The 23,644-nt window shown below is 42.1% G+C and overlaps 1 pseudogene; it reads left to right on the top strand.

Annotated features, from left to right (window-relative positions):
• The first annotated feature begins 312 nt into the window (after positions 1–312).
• On the top strand, positions 313–3,299 carry LOC111173586 (dnaJ homolog subfamily C member 14 pseudogene; annotated as a pseudogene).
• The last annotated feature ends 20,345 nt before the right edge of the window (positions 3,300–23,644 follow it).

Raw genomic sequence — 23,644 nt, 5'->3', positions numbered from 1 at the left:
TATAATCATCACTCTATTTCTGGAGCCAAGATGAGAGAATGGATTATAAATTGCAGCCCGAGGTATCTGCATTGAATACATGGATCTTGGCACTGAAATAGTCATGAGATGCAATAATATATTCCATTCATCAACTGGCTATACAGTTTCTATAGCATCTCCTTGTTTATTTAAATAATAAGTCTGTGTCTGAGACCAATAACTTCTCAGTTCAATCAACTCAGTGAAAGAGAAAAGAAAAAAGAGACTAGTTTGCTTGATAATTCCCACCACCTCTCCTCACCCAGTAGACATTGGTATATTTCAGTCAAAATGAATGAGAATCAAAACTCCTGGTGTGGAGTGAACTGGAGGCGGAGCCGGGGGGGGGGGCTGCTCTCTAGCTCCCCCTGGCTCTCCACCCACCTGCTCGATGGGGAGGAGTTACCTCTGCTCTTCGGCCTCAGAACTTACCATGATGGCTGTGACCTAAAATCCTCAGGAAGCCCTGGGGTCACGGCCCGGAAGCACCCCGGAGAAGGAGGGTTGTGTGGAGCCCACCACAGTGGTGGTGCCTCCCTCAGGACTTTAGGACCCTCTGTGGACCCTGAAATACTTTCATTCTCAGGACTCAGGGACTCGGCTGGGCCTGCTCACAATGGTACCCGCTGCCTCACAGAGCACTCTAGTCCTAAGTACACACAGCCCCCAAATCCAGCCCACTGGTCAGATCCAAGCCATGGCCTCCAAGGGGTCCACTCCGTCCCTAGGGATGGAGAGGACCCTGATCAGAGTGAGGCATCTTCAGAAGAGTCAGGAGTGGGCCAGGAACTCTCAAGAGAGAATGAGGCTGGGTACCAGGAGGATGGGAACCCTTCTTTTCTTTCCATTCCATCTGCTTTTAACTGCCAGGGAATCCCTGAAGGGCCTTGTTCTGAGGGAGGAGACAGCTCTTCTAGCAGCTTTTGCCACCATTGTACCTCTCCGGCTTTGGGGGAAGATGAAGAGTTGCAAGAGGAATGTGATGAGGAGGAACCTCTTAAGTTTCCCAGTGGTTTTTCACGTGTGCCCAGTGGAAGGAAACCTGTGCTCCGGAGACAACGGCACCGCGTTCCAGCCAAGGAGGGTACTTGGGAGGGTGGACGCAGAGATCCCAGATCCCCTGGTTGACATCGGCTGGGTCGGAACCGGAGTGGGACAGATAAGCGCAGAGGACAGGGAGTGTGGGTGCGTCAGCTTGGACAGGCAGGCTTCTGGTGGCTGATCGAACTGCTGGTATTAGTGGGGGAGTACGTGGAAACTTGTGGCCGTCTCATCTATGCACGCAGGCAGCTGAAAGGCAGCGATCTGGACCTTTTTTCGGGTCTGGGTGGGAGTCTGGGCAGGGCGGCTGGGGGTCGGGGCCCAGGTGATGTCCCAATTTCCGAGCCAAGGGTTTTGCTATGGGGCAGGGCTGTTCACCCGTTTTCTTAGGCTGCTGGGTGCTTTGCTGCTCCTGGCTCTGGCCCTTTTGTTGGGCTGTCTGCAGTCGGGCTGGTGGTTTCTGGTGGGACTGAGAGATCGGTTAGGCTGGAGGGGTAAAGCCACCTGGCTCTTCTCTTGGCTGGCTTCTCCCACCTGGCAGCGGTGCCTGATCCTGCTGAGAGACAGCAGGCCGTGGCAGCAGCTGGTAAGAATAGTTCAGTGGGGTTGGCTGGAGTTGCCTTGGGTCAAGCAGAGGACCAGTAGGCAGGGGAATGCACCTGTAGCTAGTGATCGCTACTGCCAGCCTGAAGAGGAAGTGGCTCGAATGTTGACCATGGCTGGGCTTCCTGAGGATGAGCTAAAGCCTTTTCATGTGTTGGGGGTTGAAGCCACAGCATCAGGTGTTGAACTGAAGAAGGCCTATAGGCAGCCGGCAGTGATGGTTCATCCTGACGAAAATCATCATCCCCGGGCTGAGGAGGCCCTCAAGGTTCTGCGGGCAGCCTGGGACATTGTCAGCAACCCTGAAAGACGGAAGGAATATGAGATGAAGCAAATGGCAGAGAATGAGCTGAGCCGGTCAGTGAATGAGTTTCTGTCCAAGCTGCAGGATGACCTCAAAGAAGCAATGAATACTATGGTGTGCAGCCGATGCCAGGGAAAGCATAGGAGGTTTGAAACGGACCAGGAACCTGAGAGTGCCAGATACTGCGCTGAGCGTAACAGGCTGCATCCTGCTCAGGAAGGAGACTTTGGGGCAGAGTCGAGCATGTTGGGCCTCAAGATCACCTACTTTGCGCTGATGGATAGAAAGGTGTATGACATCACAGAGTGGGCTGGATGCCAGCATGTGGGAATCTCCCCAGATACCCGCCGGGTCCCCTATCACATCTCACTTGGTTCACGGATGCCAGGCACCAGTGGGTGGCAGAGAGCTACCCCAGGTGCCCCTCCTGCTGCCCTTCAGGATTTCTTGAGCCAGATCTTTCAAGTACCCCCAGGCCAGATGTCCAAAGGGAACTTCTTTGCAGCTCCTCAGCTGGGCCCTGGGACCACTGCAGCCTCCAACCCCAACAGCACAGTACCCAAGGGAGAAGCCAAACCGAAGCGGCGGAAGAAAGTGAGGACGCCCTTCCAACGTTGACACCTCCTCTCTTTCCTCAAATCAATGTCAGGGAGTCAAAAGGGCCGTGTACAGCACAGGATGGAGTTTGATTTATTTTTAAATATTTAAAAAAGGGAAAATTTTAAGCTCAAATTGTTCACTCAGTACTTATAGGAAGCCCTGGAACCACTGTCCCTCCTCCACCAGCACCCAGGAACTGAGTCTTGTCTTCTGACAATACCAAAGTAATAGGGGGTGAATAGAACGAAGAACCTAAGGGCCTGGACCTGGGCTGGACCATATCTCCCATAGTAGTGTGGGAACTGGGTATTTCCCTGGCGTCTGTATGCCTTTGTTTTGTCTTTTGCTTCTACAGCAGATGACACTTTCCCCCCACTTTTTAAACATGTCTGTATTATTTCTTGACCCATTTCAGGAGGGAGCCCCCTCCTTTGCCCCAATATACTAGTAAAAATACAGAACGAGAAAGCATGTAACCCTAATTAAAGGAGATACATAGAGTTCAGAGGGTGGGGACTCTCACCTTGTGGGTAATCACCCAGCTTCGTGCTTGTTGCTGCAGGGATGGCCAAAACTGATAATTTTTAAAAAACAGATTCACGCCCTCTGCCCTTGGGTGAGGGGGAAGGATAGAGGGGCTCCCGGCAGCCCCCTTATGATCCAAGGGTTTGTATTTTTTAAGTTTGTTCGCATTTGTATGTACATATCTACTTAAAGCCAGGGGATTATCTTTCTATAAATACATAACTGGCAAAAAAAAAAAAAATTCCTGGTTTGAGTGTTAGTTAACTTACACTCTATGTCTTGGGAATCTATATATCTTAGAGGTTCACTAAAGAACTGTGTATTTGAACCAGTGGATTTTATAAAGCACGGTGAATACTCAAAGTACTAGTATATTTCCCTCATATTCTCAGTCTAACAATACAAAGATAAGTCAAACATACCTCAATCATATGTTATTTGAAAAACTGTCTTATATATCCACTTAACAAAAATTTATTGAATGCTGATCATGTGTCAAATACTGTGTAATGTACTGTTATTAAGTGACAAGTATATTTACAAATGTACTTTTATCAAAAGAGGGGGAAAAGAAAGAGCACGGAAGCATTATTCAGCTATTCAATTATTATAAAATATGTAAACAAATATTTGTCGTGCATTGGTTTTCCTCTGTCCTGCTTCAAGATAGGAAAAGAAATTGAGAGAAACTCTAAAAGAAGTTACTCCCAGGGTTCATGTTCTAGGTTCATAGGTAGGTTTATTTTACTCCTGATTATTAACTGGCATAAGGTGAATTAAGCTTCTCTTAGATACCAGGAATAAACCTCTCATCAGAAAAATTTATCAAGCCATAGAATCGTTGTTTGTGGAGAACATTCCAAGTCCCATTTCTGGAGTCCTTTAAAGAGAAAAATGAATACGGTGCTGGTGCCTTATTGTAAATAACTTAGGCTCTGACTTTGTCCAGCTTTTTGTTCTGTAAAGAGCCTAGTGCATTTTGGGGGCTTAATAAATTTTGAATTGTAAGTAACATTCTTACACAGCCTCTGGGGATGGACTCTTAGTCCTAATGAGATTTTCCAACTCTAATTTTCATGATTTGCTGCTGTGTAGGTAGCAGTCATGAATTCAACAAGATCTATAAATGCAAAGTATTTTGTAGTCAAAGTATTTTGTAGTCTCAATATGTCAAAGATAAGATTTCATTGAAAGTAGCATTAGAATGAACACTATTGAGTACCTCTAAAATGTGGATCGAAGGACGACCTATAGAATTTCATATAAGGTGAGCATTGTGTGAAGTGCTAACCCAGGTTAATTTTAAGCTGAGATTGATAGGGAAATAAGATGAAATAGAAATGAGAAGAAAGATCATTATCCAAAATGAAAGGTGCTGGAGGATTTATGGTGGCACAAAAGCAGAAAGGACCAGGGCTAGTGAATTAGGTAAAAGTTCAGTATATATCGAACAGGCTGTTTTGGTACTAATACATTTCTGAAAATAACCCTGCTTTAGACAATATATGAAAGAGCATAATGTGTATATATGGTGGTGAGATGTGAGGTACGTGTGTGGGGGGGATGAGGATTCAGAGAAATTGAAGCAGAGGTAAGGTTAATGCATCTTTTGGACTAATGTAGTCATAACGTAACTGATGCAAAGAGAGAGTAGGTCATATATTGCTTCAAGGGAATCGGAAGGCAGTAGGGGTCCTGGAAAGACTCTCTGAATAATAGTTTCAGAGCATCTGCTGTACAATATGGTTAGAACCTTTTGAAGCCCCATGGTATAACTCACTTGTCACTTGGCTTGAGGAAGAGATGACAGGTCTGCCAGGAATATTGAGGAAGACTTTTTTTTCCAGGGAACACAACAAGCCAGCTGTTCTTGTTGTATCGATATTTTAGCAAATGCATTGATCTTAGCATTCTGAACATACCTGGGATTTTAATATTTCACATATAATATGCTGAGGGAAAATACTGCCCTAGCACCTAGGAAGGTACTCTGAAGAGACAAGATGAAACCTGGCAGATGGATTTACTTAGCAAGAAATCATTTTAAAGATTAAGAAATACCTTGTTTTATTTCCTGTGATATGCTTCATTATGTTTTCTCTAAGTTGTCCTTCACCTCACATAATTAATTCAGAAATCTGACCTTCTCAAACTGTGTGAAAGAGTAAGATTGCTAAGGCACCACTGGTAAGAAAATCCAGGGTTTGGAGAAGTAGAGGTTGTACCTCAGACACTCTCCTTCAACATACCCACCTGCCACATACACAGCCACTTCCTCCCCTGCCACACACAGGCCTTCATCTCTAAGAGTAAGCCATTTACATTTAAAGGTGCCCAAAGACCCCTGGAGTTGCCTTAGCCCTCATCTAAGCACTGCTTCTTTTAGTATCTCTATTTTCCAATCAATTGGAGAGATTTTCTTAAAATTATACCTGATTATGTCACTAATTTCCTTAAAAAACACTTGGTGTCTACTCAATGCTTTTAGTCACTTAATATGGGTGTAAAAGTTTTACTGGCCTTTCCTCCTCAGCACCCTGCACTACCCTCCATGAACTTCATGATTGGTTTCATGAGTCTGCTTGCCATTCCTGAATATGCCAGGCTTTTCCTAACAATTCTTGCCCCAGGATTGCTGCTTTTTCTGTGCAGAATCTCCTGAAGTTCCCCTTCCTCTCTTCTCTGTCAGATTAAATCCTACTCACCTGTTCTTCGTGGCTTAATTCAGTTGTCATCTCTTCTGCAAAGTCTCTCTGAAAAGTAGAGTTAGTGGTTCCCTTCTGCATGCAATTACAATATTTTCTTCACTCTTGCTTTTGTGCTTACCAGTTCAGTGCAGTGAGTCCTTATTGTGTTTGGTAGTGGTTTTTCTCTCAATGTTGTGAATTCATTAAATCAAGAAATACGGCTTACTCGTTTCTGAATCCTCAGGACCTAGCATAGCTCTTGCTTGTGGCAGACATGTGCTGAGTAGTTACTGATTGAGCACCGTTCCCCACCAGATGGGCTTATATTTGGGAGTCTCTTGTTACTTTTCAGGTTTACCCTTTTTAACATGTATTCTCCCATATCAGTCCCAGACATCCAGTTTAAAAATCTAGCCTGATTTTGCATCTATGTGGTCAATTCCAGAACTCCTTAAATTATGCATAACTTGTCTTATATGGCTTACAGGGCTCACACTCCAAATGATGTTAAATGATCCCTTTCATGCTGGAACCAAACTCCCCACTGTTTGCCTGTTGTTAGTTCCTTCTTTTCATACACCTCAAATGCCAACTATCTTGAGAACCTAATCTAAGACACCTTCCCCTTTATTCTCTAGAGGACATTCATTTGTTCATTAATGGGGGATTCTTCACTAAATGCCAAGCACACTGCTAAATGCTAGGGATATAACAGGTTTCTGTCTTCTTTAAGCTTAGGGTCTAGGTGGGGGATAGAAAAGCTAAACAGACAATGGCTATACAATGGGATACAGGCTCATATACAAAAAGGAAGGATGGCTATGGGAGAACATGGGCAGGAAATTCACCAAGCCTTGGGGAAATAGTAAATACTTCTTGCAGGACGTAATGTGTACACTGAGGTTTGAACACTAAGTCAGGGTTAGTTAAGTAAAGAACTGGAAGAGGACCATCACAGCTAAAGGCAAGAGCAACACATGGAAAGGCCATAGAACAAGGAACGTGTGTAATTCCCATTTTGACAGAATACCAAGAGATGAGGCTTTAAAGCTAAGCTGGAGTAATCTTATACACTGTCTTATACTTCATGTTAAAGAAGTTTGAGTAGGGGCTTCCCTGGTGGCGCAGTGGTTGAGAGTCCGCCTGCCGATGCAGGGGACGCGGGTTCGTGCCCTGGTCCGGGAGGATCCCGCATGCCGCGGAGCAGCTGGGCCCGTGAGCCATGGCCACTGCCACTGAGCCTGCGCGTCCGGAGCCTGTGCTCCGCAACGGGAGGGGCCACAACAGTGAGAGGCCCGCGTACCGCAAAAAAAAAAAAAAAAAAAAAAAAAAAAGTAAGAGTAGGTTATAGGGAAGATGACAAAATAGACTTTGGACATTTTGAAACTGAGGTGCCTGTGCGCAGTACCAATGAAGATTTATGAGTCTACCACTCAGGGTGGGAAGAAACATGTATATGTACAGCTGATTCACTTTGTTATAAAGCAGAAACGAACACACCATTGTAAAGCAATTAGACTCCAATAAAGATGTTAAAAAAAAAGTCATTAGCACTTGGATATAATTGAATCATAGGAGTGAATGAGTTTACTGAAGACAGAACACTGACACAAGCGAACCTAGAACAACACTGATGGGATGCAAGAAAAACAAGGAATCCTCAAGGGAGATGTGTGAGGAGCAGAACAAGCAGAAGCATTTGAGACCCTGGAGTCTAATGGATCAACATGGATTCAAGAAGAAGGAGGTGGTATCAAATGCTGCTGAGATGTCGAGAGAGATAAGGACCGAAAAACGTTCACTTCATTTAATTACAAGGAGGGCTTTGGTTTTAGTGGAGTGATGAGGATGGAAGTAAGTGAGACTGGATTAAATTGTGGATGGGAGGGGAGGAACTGAAGATAGTGAGAAACAAACAAAAAAATTTTTTCGAGTGTTGTTGTGAAGAAAAAGAAAGCAGTTGTTGGTTTTCACAGGTTTTCTGGTTCGGGACCCTTCCAAGTTTTGACCACTTTAATTCTTCTCCCTGAACGTTCTTCACATTTTTGTAGCTATTTAAATCATTGGTTTTCAAAAAAACCAGGAGTGCATCCAGTCTAGGGAGGGATTGGAGGTTTCCACGTAAAGCCCCAAAGGCACCATTTCAAATGTGTTCAAGTGTCTTTTTAGTAATACAACTGTTTTCTAAAAAATCTCATGAATAATTCGAACATATTAGAAATAGATTAATTCTAAGCTGCTCTGATTTAAGTGGGTGTGGAGAGCCTGGAGCCCTATACTCAGTTCCCTCACCTGGTTTTCCACGGTGGCCCCTTGCAGGCATTTCTAAAGAATCTTACCAATCCAGAGAACTAGGCCAGGGCAGGAAATGGGAGAATGATGAAGGTGAGGGAACTGCTGAGCCTTGTGTGGACGGCTTGGTACATTGCCTCCCAGCCTCTCCAAGGATGCCAAAGCGTGTCAGCAGATGAAATCTGAATGATGTCCCTGTTTTAACAAAATATAAGCTATGTGAGGTCTTATCGAAATGACAGCAGCATAAATAATACGAAATAATAGATATTTGTGCAGCACAGAGTATATGAAAGAGCTTACCAAAGTGGACGGAGTATTCAGGACCTCTTTCTATTTCTAACTGCTGGCTGGCAGCAGAGAAAAATCAAACTCCTGGGTGAATGAATGCAGCCCTGAATACGCAGAAAGGGACAAAAATCACCTTGTACTGGAATAATAGCATATATGATGTCCTTAAACAGCTTATACCCTTCCTGCCAAACACAGAAAAGCCCAGAAGGAAAAAGGAGAAAATAAATCACGTTACCCTTTAGCAACTCTTTAGTGTAGATACTGTTATCTTCATCTTACAGAGGAAAGAACTGAGGTTCAAAGAAACTGAATGGCATGCCCCAAGTCACAGAGCGGGTAAGGGGAGAAGCTAGGATTTTTCCCACATAATTTCCAAAATGTTCTCATTACAACAGTAGTTTTCAAAATCAACATTCTTCAAAAATGTGACCAAGTACTCATCATAAGGAGAGCTGCCTTTCCTTATGCTTACTCTTCACAGTAAGCCATACAGCTAGTACTTTTCAGCGTCCCCTTGTACTTGTGGATGAAAACTTGGGTCAGCTTAAGATTGCCATTTTTTATCGTGGAATGTCTTCTAGTGAGCAGGAAGACCAAGGTGCTGGCCACAAGGTAAAATGTGAGGAGCTAATCAGAAGAGCGCCTTCACCACATCCAACTCAAGGCTAGGAATTCCAGTCACTGCCTCTGTTTCTACCATTAGAACGTTTAAAAATTCTTGACTTTTCAGCTTTTGTCCCTTTTAGAAATGCAAAGGTCCCTCATTGAATTCATCTTTTGTTTAGAAGTTAATTATCTGTACTCTTTTATTGAGAACTGTAGCAGAATTATCCAAACCAAGAATTATGCCTCCATTCCTGTAGTGATGGCAGATGGGAGGTTTGGAAGGGAGCTGCCCTGTTACTAATTAAAAAAACAAACAGGGCTTCCCTGGTGGCGCAGTGGTTGAGAGTCCACCTGCTGATGCAGGGGACACGGGTTCGTGCCCCGGTCCGGGAAGATCCCACATGCCGCGGAGTGGCTGGGCCCGTGAGCCATGGCCGCTGAGCCTGCGCGTCCGGAGCCTGTGCTCCGCAACAGTGAGAGGCCCGCGAACCGCAAACAAACAAACAAACAAACAAACCTGAAATTCACATGTTAGCAATGCATTAAAACACCTGGCCCTGTTACCATGGCAAATTTTGGGTGGCCTCCCTAGTTTTCCACATATTTCCTCTCAAAGTGCTCCTTTATGGCTATTCGCTTGAAAAAGCCCTCTCAATGGCCATTTTAACTGGATTTTGTTAGGGTGAAAATCTTGGAAGTTGGCTTCACATGTACTAAATGTCCTAGGAATGCTTCTGGTCCTCAGTTATCTCTTTTTTTTTCTTTTAACATCTTTATTGCAGTATAATTGCTTTACAGTGGTGTGGTATTTTCTGCTTCATAACAAAGTGAATGAGCTATACATATACATACATCCCCATATCTCCTCCATCTTGCATCTCCCTCCCACCCTCCCTATCCCACCCCTCTCGCTGGTCACCTCAGTTACCTCTTATTTTTTAAATTTTATTTATTAATTTATTTTTAACATTTTTATTGGAGTATAATTGCTTTACAATGGTTAGTTTCTGCTTTATAACAAAGTGGATCACTTATACATATACATATGTCCTCATATCTCTTTCCTCTTGCATCTCCCTCCCTCCCACCCTCCCTATCCTACCCCTCTAGGTGGTCACAAAGCAACGAGCTGATCTCCCTCTGCTATGCAGCTGCTTCCCACTAGCTACATATTTTACGTTTGGTACTGTATATATGTCCATGCCACTCTCTCACTTTGGCCCAGCTTACCCTTCCCCTCCCCGTATCCTCAAGTCCATTCTCTAGTAGGTCTGCATCTTTATTCCCATCTTGCCCCTAGGTTCTTCTGACCTTTTTTTTTTTTTTAGATTCCATATATATGTGTTAGCATATGGTATTTGTTTTTCTCTTTCTGACTTACTTCACTCTTTATGACAGTCTCTAGGTCCATCCACCTTACTACAAATAACTCAGTTTTGTTCCTTTTTATGGCTGAGTAATATTCCATTGTATATATGTGCCACATCTTCTTTATCCATTCATCTGTTGCTGGACACTTACGTTGCTTCCATGTCCTGGCTATTGGAAATAGAGCTGCAGTGAACATTGTGGTACATGGCTCTTTTTGAATTACGGTTTTCTCAGGGTATATGCCCAGTAGCGGGACTGCTGGGTCGTAAGATAGTTCTATTTTAGTGGTTTTTTAAGGAAACTCCATACTGTTCTCCATAGTGGCTGTATCAATTTACATTCCCACCAACAGTGCAAGAGGGTTCCCTTTTCTCTACACCCTCTCCAGCATTTATTGTTTGTAGATTTTTTGATGATGGCCATTCTATTGGTGTGAGATGATATCTCATTGTAGTTTTGATTTGCATTTCTCTAATGATTAATGATGTTGAGCATTCTTTCATGTGTCTGTTGGCATACTGTATTTCTTTTTTGGAGAAATGTCTATTTAGGTCTTCTGCCCATTTTTGGATTGGGTTGTTTCTTCGATATTGAGCTGCATGAGTTGCTTGTATGTTTTGGAGATTAATCCTTTGTCAGTTGCTTCATTTGCAAATATTTTCTCTCATTCTCAGGGTTTTCTTTTCGTCTAGTTTATGGTTTCCTTTGCTGTGCAAAAGCTTTTCAGTTTCGTTAGGACCCATTTGTTTATATTTGTTATTATTTCCATTTCTCGAGGAGGTGGGTCAAAAAGGATCTTGCTGTGATGATGTCATACAGTAGTCTGCCTATGTTTTCCTCTAAGAGTTTTATGGTGTCCGGCCTTACATTTAGGTCTTTAACCCATTTTGAGTTTATTTTTGTGTATGGTGTTAGAGAGTGTTCTAATTTCATTCTTTTACATGTAACTGTCCAGTTTTCCCAGCAACACTTATTGAAGAGGCTGTCTTTTCTCCACTGCATATTCTTGCCTCCTTTATCATAGATAAGGTGACCATATGTGCGTGGGTTTATCTCTGGGCTTTCTATCCTGATCCATTGATCTATATTTCTCTATTTGTGCCACTACCATATTGTCTTGATTACTGTAGCTTTGTAGTATAGTCTGAAGTCAGGGAGCCTGATTCCTCCAGCTCCATTTTTCTTTCTCAAGATTGCTTTGGCTATTCATGGTCCTTTGTGTTTTCATAAAAGTTGTGAAATTTTTTGTTCTAGTTGTGTGAAAAATGCCATTGGTAGTTTGATAGGGATGGCACTGAATCTGTAGATTGCTTTGGGTAATGTAGTCATTTTCACAATGTTGATTTTTCCAATCCAAGAACATGGTATATCTCTCCATCTGTTTGTAGCATCTTTAATTTCTTTCATCAGTGTCTTATAATTTTCTGCATACAGGTCTTTTGTCTCCTTAGGTAGGATTATTCCTAGATATTTTATTCTTTTTGTTGCAATGGTAAATGGGAGTGTTTTATTAATTTCCCTTTCAGATTTTTCATTATTAGTGTATAGGAATGCAAGAGATTTCTGTGCATTAATTTTGTATCCTGTTACTTTATACCAAATTCATTGATTAGCTCTAGTAGTTTGCTGGTAGCATCTTTAGGATTCTCTATGTATAGTATCATGTCATCTGCAACCAGTGACAACTTTACTTCTTCTTTTCTGATTTGGATTCCTTTTATTATTTTTTCTTCTCTGACTGCTGTGGCTAAAACTTCCAAAATTATGTTGAATAACAGTCGTGAGAGTGGGCAGCCTTGTCTTGTTACTGATCTTAGTGGAAATGGTTTCAGTTTTTCACCACTGAGGACGATGTTGGCTGTGGGTTTGTCATATATGGCCTTTATTATGTTGAGGGAAGTTCCCACTATGCCTACTTTCTGGAGGGTTTTTATCATAAATGTGTGTTGAATTTTGTCAAAAACTTTCTCTGCATCTATTGAGATGATCATATGGTTTTTCTCTTTCAGTTTGTTAATATGGTGTATCACGTTGATTGATTTGTGTATATTGAAGAATCCTTGCATTCCTGGGATAAACCCCACTTTAACATGGTGTATGATCCTTTTAATGTGTTGTTAGATTCTGTTTGCTAGTATTTTGTTGAGGATTTTTGCATCTACGTTCACCAGTGATATTGGTCTGTAGTTTTCTTTCTTTGTGACATCTTTGTCTGGTTTTGGTATCAGAGTGAGAGTGGCCTCGTCGAATTAGTTTGGGAGTGTTCCTCCCTCTGCTATATTTTGGAAGAGTTTGAGAAGGATAGGTGTTAGCTCTTCTCTAAATGTTTGACACAATTTGCCTGTGAAGCCATCTGGTCCTGGGCTTTTGTTTGTTGGAAGATTTTTAACCACAGTTTCAATTTCAGTGCTTGTGATTGGTCTGTTCATATTTCCTATTTCTTCCTGGTTCAGTCTCAGAAGGTTGTGCATTTCTAAGAATTTGCCCATTTCTTCCAGGTTGTCCATTTTATTGGCATAGAGTTGCTTGTAGTAATCTCTCATGATCCTTTGTATTTCTGCAGTGTCAGTTGTTACTTCTCCTTTTTCATTTCTAATTCTATTGATTTGAGTCTTCTCCCATTTTTTCTTGATGACTCTGGCAAATGGTTTATCAATTTTGTTTATCTTCTCAAAGAACCAGCTTTTAGTTTTATTGATCTTTGCTATTGTTTCCTTCATTTCTTTTTCATTTATTTCTGATCTGATCTTTATGATTTCTTTCCTTCTGGTAACTTTGGGGTTTTGTTCTTCTTTCTCTAATTGGTTTAGGTGTAAGGTTAGGTTGTTTATTTGAGATGTTTCTTGTTTCTTAAGGTAGGATTGTATTGCTATAAACTTCCCTCTTAGAACTGCTTTTGCTGCATCCCATAGGTTTTGGGTCATTGTGTTTTCATTGTCATTTGTTACTAGTTATTTTTTGATTTCCTCTTTGATTTCTTCAGTGATATCTTGGTTATTAAGTAGTGTGTTGTTATCCTCCATGTGTTTGTATTTCTTACAGATTTTTTTCTGTAATTGCTATCTCGTCTCATAGCGTTGTGGTCGGAAAAGATACTTGATACAATTTCAATTTTCTTAAATTTACCAAGGCTTGATTTGTGACCCAAGATATGATCTCTCCTGGAGAATGTTCCATGAGCACTTGTGAAGAATGTGTATTCTGTTGTTTTTGGATGGAATGTCCTATAAATATCAATTAAGTCCATCTAGTTTAATGTATCATTTAAAGCTTGTGTTTCCTTATTTATTTTCATTTTGGATGATCTGTCCATTGGTGATAGTGGGGTGTTAAAGTCCCCTACTATGATTGTGTTACTGTCGATTTCCCCTTTTATGGCTGTTAGTATTTGCCTTATGTATTGAGGTGGTCCTATGTTGGGTGCCTAAATATTTACAATTGTTATATCTTCTTTTTGGATTGATCCCTTGATGATTATGTAGTGTCCTTCTTTGTCTCTTGTAATAGTCTTTATTTTAAAGTCTATTTTTTCTGATATGAGAATTGCTACTCCAGCCTTCCTCTGATTTCCATTTGTATGGAATATCTTTTTCCATCCCCTCGCTTTCAGTCTGTATGTGTCCCTAGGTCTGAAGTGGGTCTCTTGTAGACAGCATATATACGGGTCTTGTTTTTGTACCCATTCAGCCAGTCTATGTCTTTTGGTTGGAGCAGTTAATCCATTTACATGTAAGGTAATTACTGATATGTATGTTCCTATTACCATTTTCTTAATGGTTTTGGGTTTATTATTGTAGGTCTTTTCCTTCTCTTGTGTTTCCTGCCTAGAGAATTTCCTCTAGCATTTGTTGTAAAGCTAGTTTGGTGGTGCTGAATTCTCTTAGCTTTTGCTTGTCTGTAAAGCTTTTAATTTCTCCATCAAATCTGAATGAGATCCTTGCTGGGTAGAGTAATCTTCATCACTTTAAATATGTCCTGCCACTCCCTTCTGGCCTGCAGAGTTTCTGCTGAAAGATCTGCTGTTAACCTTATGGGGATTCCCTTATGTGTTATTTGTTGTTTTTCTCTTGCTGCTTTTAATATTTGTTCTTTGTATTTAATTTTTGGTAGTTTGATTAATATGTATCTTGGCATGTTTCTCCTTGGATTTATCCTGTATGGGGCTCTCTGTGCTTCCTGGACTTGATTAACTATTTCCTTTCCCATATTAGGGAAGTTTTCAACTATAATCTCTTCAAATATTTTCTCAGTCCCTTTCTTTTTCTCTTCTTCTTCTGGGACCCCTATAATTCGAATGTTGCTGCATTTAATGTTGTCCCAGAGGTCTCTAAGACTGTCCACAGTTCTTTTCATTCTTTTTTCTTTATTCTGCTCTTCAGTAGTTATTTCCTGTATTTTGTCTTCCAGGTCACTTATCCGTTCTTCTGCCTCAGTTATTCTGCTATTGACCCATTCTAGAGGATTTTTAATTTCATTTATTGTGTTGTTCATCACTGTTTGTTTGCTCTTTAGTTCTTCTAGGTCCTTGTTAAACGTTTCTTGTATTTTCGCCATTCTATTTCCAAGATTTTGGATCATCTTTACTATCATTCTTCTGAATTCTTTTTCAGGTAGACTGCCTATTTCCTCTTCATTTGTTAGGTCTGGTGGGTTTTTGCCTTGCTCCTTCATCTGCTGTGTGTTTCTCTGTCTTCTCATTTTGCTTGACTTACTGTGTTTGGGGTGTCCTTTTCCCAGGCTGCAGGTTCATAGTTTCTTCTGGTTTTGGTCTCTGTTCCCAGTGGCTAAGGTTGGTTCAGTGGGTTCTGTAGGCTTCCTGGTGGAGGGGACTAGTGCCCGTGTTCTGGTGGATGAGGCTGGATCTTGTCTTTCTGGTGGGTAGGTCCATGTCTGGTGGTATGTTTCGGGGCGTCTGTGGCCTTATTATGATTTTAGCCAGCCACTGTGCTAATGGATGGGGTTGTGTTCCTGTCTTGCTAGTTGTTTGGCATAGGGTGTCCTGCACTTCAGCTTGCTGGTCATTGAGTGGAGCTGGGTCTTGGTGTTGAGATGGAGATCTCTGGGAGATTTTCGCCTTTTGATATTACGTGGAGGTGGGAGGTCTCTTGTGGACCAGTGTCCTGAAGTTGGCTCTCCCACCTCAGTGGCATAGCCCTGATGCCTGGCCAGAGCACCAAGAGCCTGTTCTCCACACGGCTCAGAATAAAAGGGAGGAAAAAAAAGAAATAAAGAAAGAAGAAAGTAAAATAAAATAAAGTAAAATAACAATAAATAAAGTTATTAAAATAAAAAATAATTATTAAGAAAAAATATTTTTAAGTAATTATTAAAAAAAAAGACAGAACCCTAGGACAAATGGTAAAAGCAAAGCTATATAGACAAAATCACACACAGAAGCATACACATACTCACAAAAAGAGAAAAAGGGAAAAAATATATATATATATTGTTGCTCCCGAAGTCCACCTCCTCAATTTGGGATGATTCGTTGTCTATTCAGGTATTCCACAGATGCAGGGTACATCAAGTTGATTGTGGAGATTTAATCTGCTGCTCCTGAGGCTGCTGGGAGAGATTTCCCTTTCTCTTCTTTGTTCGCACAGCTCCCGGAGTTCAGCTTTGTATTTGGACTCGCCTCTACGTGTAGGTCGCCGGAGGGCGTCTGTCCTTCGCTCAGACAGGACGGGGTTAAAGGAGCAGCTGATTCGGGGGCTCTGGCTCACTCAGGCTGGGGGGAGGGAGGGGCACGGAGTGCGGAGCGAGCCTGCGGCGGCAGAGGCCAGCGGGACGTTGCACCAACCTGAGGCATGCCGTGCGTTCTCCCGGGGAAGTTGTCCCTGGATCACGGGACCCTGGCAGTGGCGGGCTGCACAGGCTCCCCGGAAGGGGGGTGTGGCTAGTGACCTGTGCTCGCACACAGGCTTCTTGGTGGCGGCAGCAGCAGCCTTAGCGTCTCATGCCTGTCTCTGGGGTCTGTGCTTTTAGCCGCAGCTCGCGCCCGTCTCTGGAGCTCCTTTAAGCAGCGCTCTGAATCCCCTCTCCTCACGCACCAGGAAACAAAGAGGTAAGAAAAAGTCTCTTGCCTCTTCTGCAGGTCCAGACTTTTCCCCGGCCTCCCTCCCGGCCAGCCATGGCGCACTAACCCCCTGCAGGCTGTGTTCACGCCGCCAACCCCAGTCCTCCCCCAGCGCTCCGACTGAAGCCCGAGCCTCAGCTCCCAGCGCCGCCCGCCCTGGCGAGGGAGCAGACAAGGCTCCCGGGCTGGTGAGTGCCGGTCGGCACCGATCCTCTGTGCGGGAATCTCTCCGCTTTGCCCTCCGCACCCCTGTTGCTGCGCTCTCCTCCCCGGCTCCGAAGCTTTCCCCCTCCGCCCCCTGCAGTCTCCGCCCGCGAAGGGGCTTCCTAGTGTGTGGAAACCTTTCCTCCTAAACGGCTCCCTCCCACTGGTGCAGGTCCCGTCCCTATCCTTTTGTCTCTGTTTATTCTTTTTTCTTTTGCCCTACCCAGGTACGTGGGGACTTTCTTGCCTTTTGGGAGGTCTGTGGTCTTCTCCCAGCGTTCAGTAGGTGTTCTATAGGAGCTGTTCCACATGTAGATGTATTTCTGATGTATCTGTGGGGAGAAAGGTGATCTTCGTGTCTTACTCTTCTGCCATCTTGAAGCTCCTCTTACAGTTATCTCTTAAGGGAAGATTTACGTTAGTGCCTCAGCGGCCCTAACCACTGTCCAAGGTTCTGATACACATTTCTTGGAAAGCCATGAATGTTAAAGAACACAGCTCAGGAAATTGTGCCCTAATGGCCGCTCAGCTGAGATTAAATGTTTTCATCTAAGTTCCTTCTCTTGCAGTATCTTTCGATTTAGTATTTTACTTGAGTTGTTATTGAGACATGCTATCCTAACGAGGAGGATTTCTCTTACTTTGAATCAAGTGATTCTCAGCAGGGGTGATTTGGCAACGTCTAGAAACATTTTTGGCCGTCAAAAATGGAGATGGGAGGGACCTGCAGGAATACTACTGGTGTCCTAGTAGATGAGGGTAAAAAACTGCAAAATATTCTGAAATGCACAAGGCAGATGCCAGAACAAAGCATTATGCAGCCCAAAATGCTAATTTTGCTAAGGTTGAGACACTTTGCTTTAAATGAATCTTCAGAGAATGGGACATTACTGCTCTTCTTCTACCATGGTTAGGAGGGCTGGGTTCTGCTGTCAGACAAGAAAAGCTCCTAAAGAAAGAAGAATTGTGGTTAAAAGTTGAAGCTTTGAGCCAGACAGACATGGATTTTACTGCCAGATGTGCTCCTTAGCTGTGTGATCTTAAATAAGTTATGTAACCTCTCTACAATGCAGTCTTCTCAGGTGTAAAATTAGCAGTGGATTTTACTGGATTACTATGAAGAGTCAGTAAACGCATACAAAATGCTTGGCACAGATGCTACTAAACAGAAGCATGTGTCGGCAATGATTATTGTTATTCTCCAGTGAGAGCTGTATCAACTGTCCGTTCAGTACGCTCAGACCAGACAAAACTAAATCTTGATATAAATCAGACCCAGAAGCATACACCAAAGGACACCCTTCAGTCCATTTTCTAGTATGAACTATTTCTTAGCCCACTCTGGCTTCCATAAGGCCTTTCTTTTGTGAAAGGAGAATATGAGGAGGAGAGTAGGATGACCAACATAACTAGTTGCTACCACTTATTCATTCATTCGTCACGTCTGCCTGGGCTTGTGGTGGGAGGAAAGTCTGGATGAGTAGATTGGAGATGAAGGTGAAACAAAGATGACTAAGACTTGATGTCTAATAAAAGACTGAAGGGACTGATTTAGAATGGAAGAACTAAGGCATGGACACAGAGGAGCTTGACACAAAGTAGAAAAATGATAGAGCGCCAGGGAGACGAAGCCAAACTGCTCTATGGCAGTTCTGAGAAGAGACCACTTCTGTGTGGAGAAAATTTTGGTTGTCAATTTCCTGAACAGCAAACACCCTTTATTCTCCATCAATCCTTTCTTACCAAGCTTAAGGGAATTTAAAAAATTCTAAACCGAGTGATTAAACTGATTCCTGGAGCCCTCCCCTCTTCCCTCCAGCTTTGGTGGTAATTAATCATGGCCATTCCTGGCTTTTAATAGCATTACATTTGTGCTTTACTATATTATTTTGGTTGTCTCTTAGAAACTCAATTGTGTCAGCATACAACAATGCAGACAATAGGTTCAGAAATGTAAATTAACCTTGATTCACTCCACCTCTGAATGGGAGCTCCTGAGTCTTTCAGGAGAATGCTTCCCATCATTGAATGTGAAGTTATCCATTTCCTAGTGGTGTCTGTCTGGAGATTTTCACAGTGTTTTCAATAGGAGGCCAGATTATTTGGGCCAAGAGAAACATGTACTTGAGTGATAGTGGACCATTTCCCTATTTAAATAGGCTTTAAGAGCTTCAGGCCAAAGGGCAAAAACATCAAACAGAGAATATCACAAGAGTCTTGAATTCACTAATATAATTTATGTTGAAAAATATCACACATTTTAAGCCCTCTTTCAAAATGAAGTGTTAAGTTTCTTGTTTAACATGGTGATCTTGCCATTCTCAATTCCCTTGAAATTCTTACGAAAATTTGGAGCGAGAAATAAACACACACACACAAACACACGTGCAGGCACATACACCAAATCAACTACTGTAACAGTATGCAATTTCCCAACACTTGGAAGGTCTATGCTGACAAAGAGAGACTTACGGTTGGTGACAGGGGCTGATCCACACGTGAAGTGGAGCAAACGTTCTTTCCTGAAGAACTTTAAGGCAGCATCTTGTTCCTCCTCCGCTTTTTGAATAAGAGACTCAAGGTCTGCAACAACAGAAAACTTTCAGGCTACCCCCTATAGTATATTTATTACAAGATAGAAAGACAGGAAGTAGAAGGGGCTTGTAGAACACAGAATTTGAGGAGTTATAATTCCAACAAGTAAACCGTGGGGTGGGGTGGAGACAGGAGGAGCCCTGGTGCAGGCTGGGGACTATACCTACTCGTGTATTTCATCTCTTCCGCACATTAAAGAAGCGTGAAGCTGGGTGATGGCGGCTCAAATCAATCCTGTTGTACCCGTGGAGAGAATATCTTGGAGTCATAAGATATAAGCTAGTAGCCGGGCATTGTAATCTGTCCTCCAGCTGTATACCTGAAAAGGGAATTCCACTCATGTCCAAGGGTACACACGCCATCTGTTCTGTTTAGTATGTCCATCCATTATCCGCATGGCATCAAATGAATTGTAGGTTTTTGGATCGGTTAAGAAAAGCTGACTTTTCCCCTCGGTAAACAAAAAAAGGGTCTTTCTCCCCATGCATAAGTGGATTCCTCATAACCAGGGAAATGGGCCAGCAAACCACATTAAAGATTAAAAATCAATAACAGTGACAATATAAAGCAACCTTTCTTTTGATAGAAGGCAAGTCTCCTTCATCAACGCTATAACTCCCCTCCCCTTCTGTATCTCCCTGTCTCTTGTTCACTGGGATATTTTCCAGCCCGACCGAGAGAATACTAGCTTTTCTTTCTTTCTTTCCTTCCCTAATTATGTTATTTTTCTCCCTAGTTGAGAAGCTGGCCACCAGTAATGAGCTTAATATATCCTCCATTGTAAGATAGGTACAGTAGTACGATTGTGTTTACAATAATAGGACTGGTTACAGGATAGTTTCGAGTATTGAAAGCGATGAGGCAGGCAAAGCACTTACTGCAGTGCCCCACTGCAGTAAGTAAGTTTAGAAACACCCCATAACAGAAAAACCTAGAAAATTCTATGACCCAAACATTGTAATTTGGGACCAGTCACACATGTGGCCCTACCAAAAGACTCCTGGCCTGCATTCAGTGAGAAACAGAAAAATCCAGGCCCAAAGGCAACTCCATAGCAGTGGCAAAAGATGCATCCAAGAGGCGGGGCGTCACCTTGACCACTGCTTACAGGTGTTATGTTCCACTTGACTGTGTCCTTTTTGTTCAGCTATCAACCATCCTGTTCCCTCATTACAGGAAACTGGGCTTGCTGCTTTCCTTCAGAAACCAAAGTAGAAACTAGCCTACATGGTCCACAAGAACGTTAGTCACCTGATCACTGGGAGCTAGGAACTGATTCTCTAGCAATCTGTGCTGGCGAACAAGCTGAACAGGCTCTTCCTTGACCCTTAAATGACCATCTAATTGGGAGAATTTCTCTATCTGCTACTGTGGCAGATTGCTGCTTTGATACGTGAATGTATAGTCTCTTATCTTCTACTACAGAGCTGTATCAGGGCAGTGCTACCTGCTCTAAACCTTAGTGGTCTAACACATAGAAGGTCATTTCTCACTTGCTTCAGGTCCAAAGCATGTGTTCCCAATCAGTGGGCAACTCTCTTCGTAGCAGCTGTTTAGAAACCCAGCTTCCTTCCATCTTCAGCAAGTGGCTTCCACGCATGTGTACATCAATCCAGAGGAGCGGGACAGAGCAGGGAGTCTTTGATGGACCAGGCGTCTGATAGCAGACATAACTTCCGTTCACATTTCCCTTGCTAGAACTTGGCCACATGACCACACCTAACAGGGTAGTCTGGGGAATGTAATCTAGTTGTGTGACCATAAGCGAGGGGATGATCAGTCTTCAGGGCCGGGTCAAGCCACTCCACGAGGCCTGCTGACAAACACAGTCTAGAGAGAGCTCTCCTCAATCCTGAATAAGCATCTTGGACACACACTTTTGCAATAAAGCTTATGGGAAAATACTTTGAATCCAGAAAATTTACAACCATTCTTAAGACTCGGTGGGGCATCCCACCTATGAAAATTATTTAATCCAGGAGATAGAAAAATATGATTCATAAGACCATCCTCCATGAGCTGGAAGGTACGATCTCTTTGGAGCAGCTGTGGAAGCCATGGACAGAAGGCTGAGAATGAGGCAGTGCTGTACACAGACAGTCCTGTAAGAAATGATGCCTCATAGAAAACACTGCATCTTGATATTTCACATTAATATGTATGATAAATATTTTCCTAAGTTTTTCAATACATTTTCACAGCTTTTGATGGCTTATATTATACATCAAAATATTCAAGACTGAGACTTGTATCATTTTTACCCTCTGCCAACTTTTAGAGTTAGACTTTCCTATTTATTCTTTGTAATAAACTTCAGAATTTAACATATACATGTATATTGGGAAAACCGGTATCTTATGATATTGAATCTTCCCATCCAGAGGTGTATTACTCAATTTACTCAGACTTTATTTTAGGCTACTCAGTAAAGTTTTATTTTTATATTTCTGCACATTACTTACTAGTAAGGTAAACTTAAGCACATCACCTAACCTTCTGAAGTGTAAGTTTTCTTTTTTTTAAAATTTTATTGAAGTACAGTTGATTTACAGTGTTGTGTTAATTTCTGCTGTACAGCAAAGTGATTCAGTTATACATGTATACATTCTTTTTTATATTGTTTTCTATTATGGTTTATCAGAGGATATTGAATATCGTTTCCTGTGCTATACAGTAGGACCTTGTTATTTATCCATCCTATATACAATAGTTTGCATCTGCTAAAGTATAAGTTTTCTTAATGTGATTACTAATAGTAGCTCTTTTACAGTACAGTATTGAGTATTAAATGAGGTAATACATGTAAAAGCACTTAACATAGTGCCTGACATAGGAATAGCTGTTCAATAAATGAGAGCAGTTATTATAATATTGCTAGATTTATTAAATATTTACTTGCTCATTTATGTAAGTTGTATGAATAGGGTCAATTTTCCATACTTTCTAATTGGCTTTGTAGATAGCTAAGGAAGATTTTTTTTCATGTATTTATTAGATTTTAATTTACTAAATACTGATTCTAATAGCTTTTCAGTTGATTATCTTAGTTTTTCATTTAGGCATTAGAAAATATTATAGTAATGAAAATTTTGAATCATCCAGTTTCTCACCATCTTCCTTGTGAGACCTTTCTAGTTGATTTTCTTTTATTCAGTATCACCTCGTCAAATCTATGGTTAGTATCAAGGCCAGATTTAACTTCCTAAAGCACGTTTGCATACAATTCCTATTAGAATTCAGCCCATTCCCACTTGTCAACACCTCTTTTCATTCTATTCTTCAAGTCCCAAGATTCACCACCGCTCTTAAGTCTTCTATGTGTGCGTCAGTGAGCCTTTATGTTCTATATCACACTTATTGTCTGTTTCATTACATTTCACATGGCCTGTGCTACTTTATATGGTTATCTTTCTATATGTGTGTCATATTCACCTGGATTGATGATGTTGATAGTGGTGGTGGTCAGGTTTATACCTGAGAGTCATCATGCAGATCTGGCTGATTGCAGACTTCACCAAAGGCCATTGCAATGAGGGATGTGGTGACCTCAGAGACCAGAGACACTGTCTCTAATATGACAGTTCCCTCAGCTTCCTCTTCTCTTCACCAACCAACTACCTCCACGTGGCAATCAGTTCTAAGTGAACTGAAAGGGAAAATATTTTACCCAGGAGAAATTAATATAATATAGTATAACATAACGCCCATAACACATAACATAAAACATAACAACATAAAACATAACATAACATAACGCAACATAACATAATGCAGCAAAAATGCCCTTAAGCAGAGAGATGATTCAATAGCCCATGCGGGGATCTGAAGAGCATTTGGTCACTGCTTTGTACGGTGCTGGCCTTGGGCAGAGCAATGAATGGCTAAAGTAGCTGTGACTTTTCTGATGCTGGATTACTTATATATTCCGATTATTGGCTTTCCTCAGTAGGAAATCTGAGGCTTCCTGCATAAACTCAGACCATGACTTTTCACGGCTGGCAGTGGAGAAAGGATTTTTACATGGTGGACACCCTGAACCTCAAAAGATTTGACAAGGAAACAACTTCTATTAACCTTATTTCTTCTTGGTTTCTTACAAACAAGAACTGATACCATAGTGAGCTCAAACAAGTTCAGAATTCTTCCTTGATTTCTTCATAGAGCAGCAAAAGACACGTTGTAACAATAAAAACAAGTTTATCCAAAGACAGATAACAAAATGGAAACTAATGCCCCAAATAACACCAATTAAACTTGCTTAACATCATAAGCCTCGTGGAATGCCTCATGGGATGCCTGAGGTCCCTTTTCTCTAGCATGAAGGAGTGAGGGGGGAGTTTTAGGGGGAGGGTGGTAACAGTATCCTGAGTGCCAACTAGAAAGTGACTCCGGCATGCCTCGTTGCTCAGAATATGTTTAAAATAA

This window comes from Delphinapterus leucas, chromosome 21, assembly GCF_059928025.1.
Source record: "Delphinapterus leucas isolate spDelLeu-1000000601 "Yukka" chromosome 21, BTC_Dleu_Yukka2, whole genome shotgun sequence".
In the NCBI taxonomy this organism is placed as follows: domain Eukaryota; kingdom Metazoa; phylum Chordata; class Mammalia; order Artiodactyla; family Monodontidae; genus Delphinapterus; species Delphinapterus leucas.
This window is presented reverse-complemented; position numbering and strand designations above follow the sequence as displayed.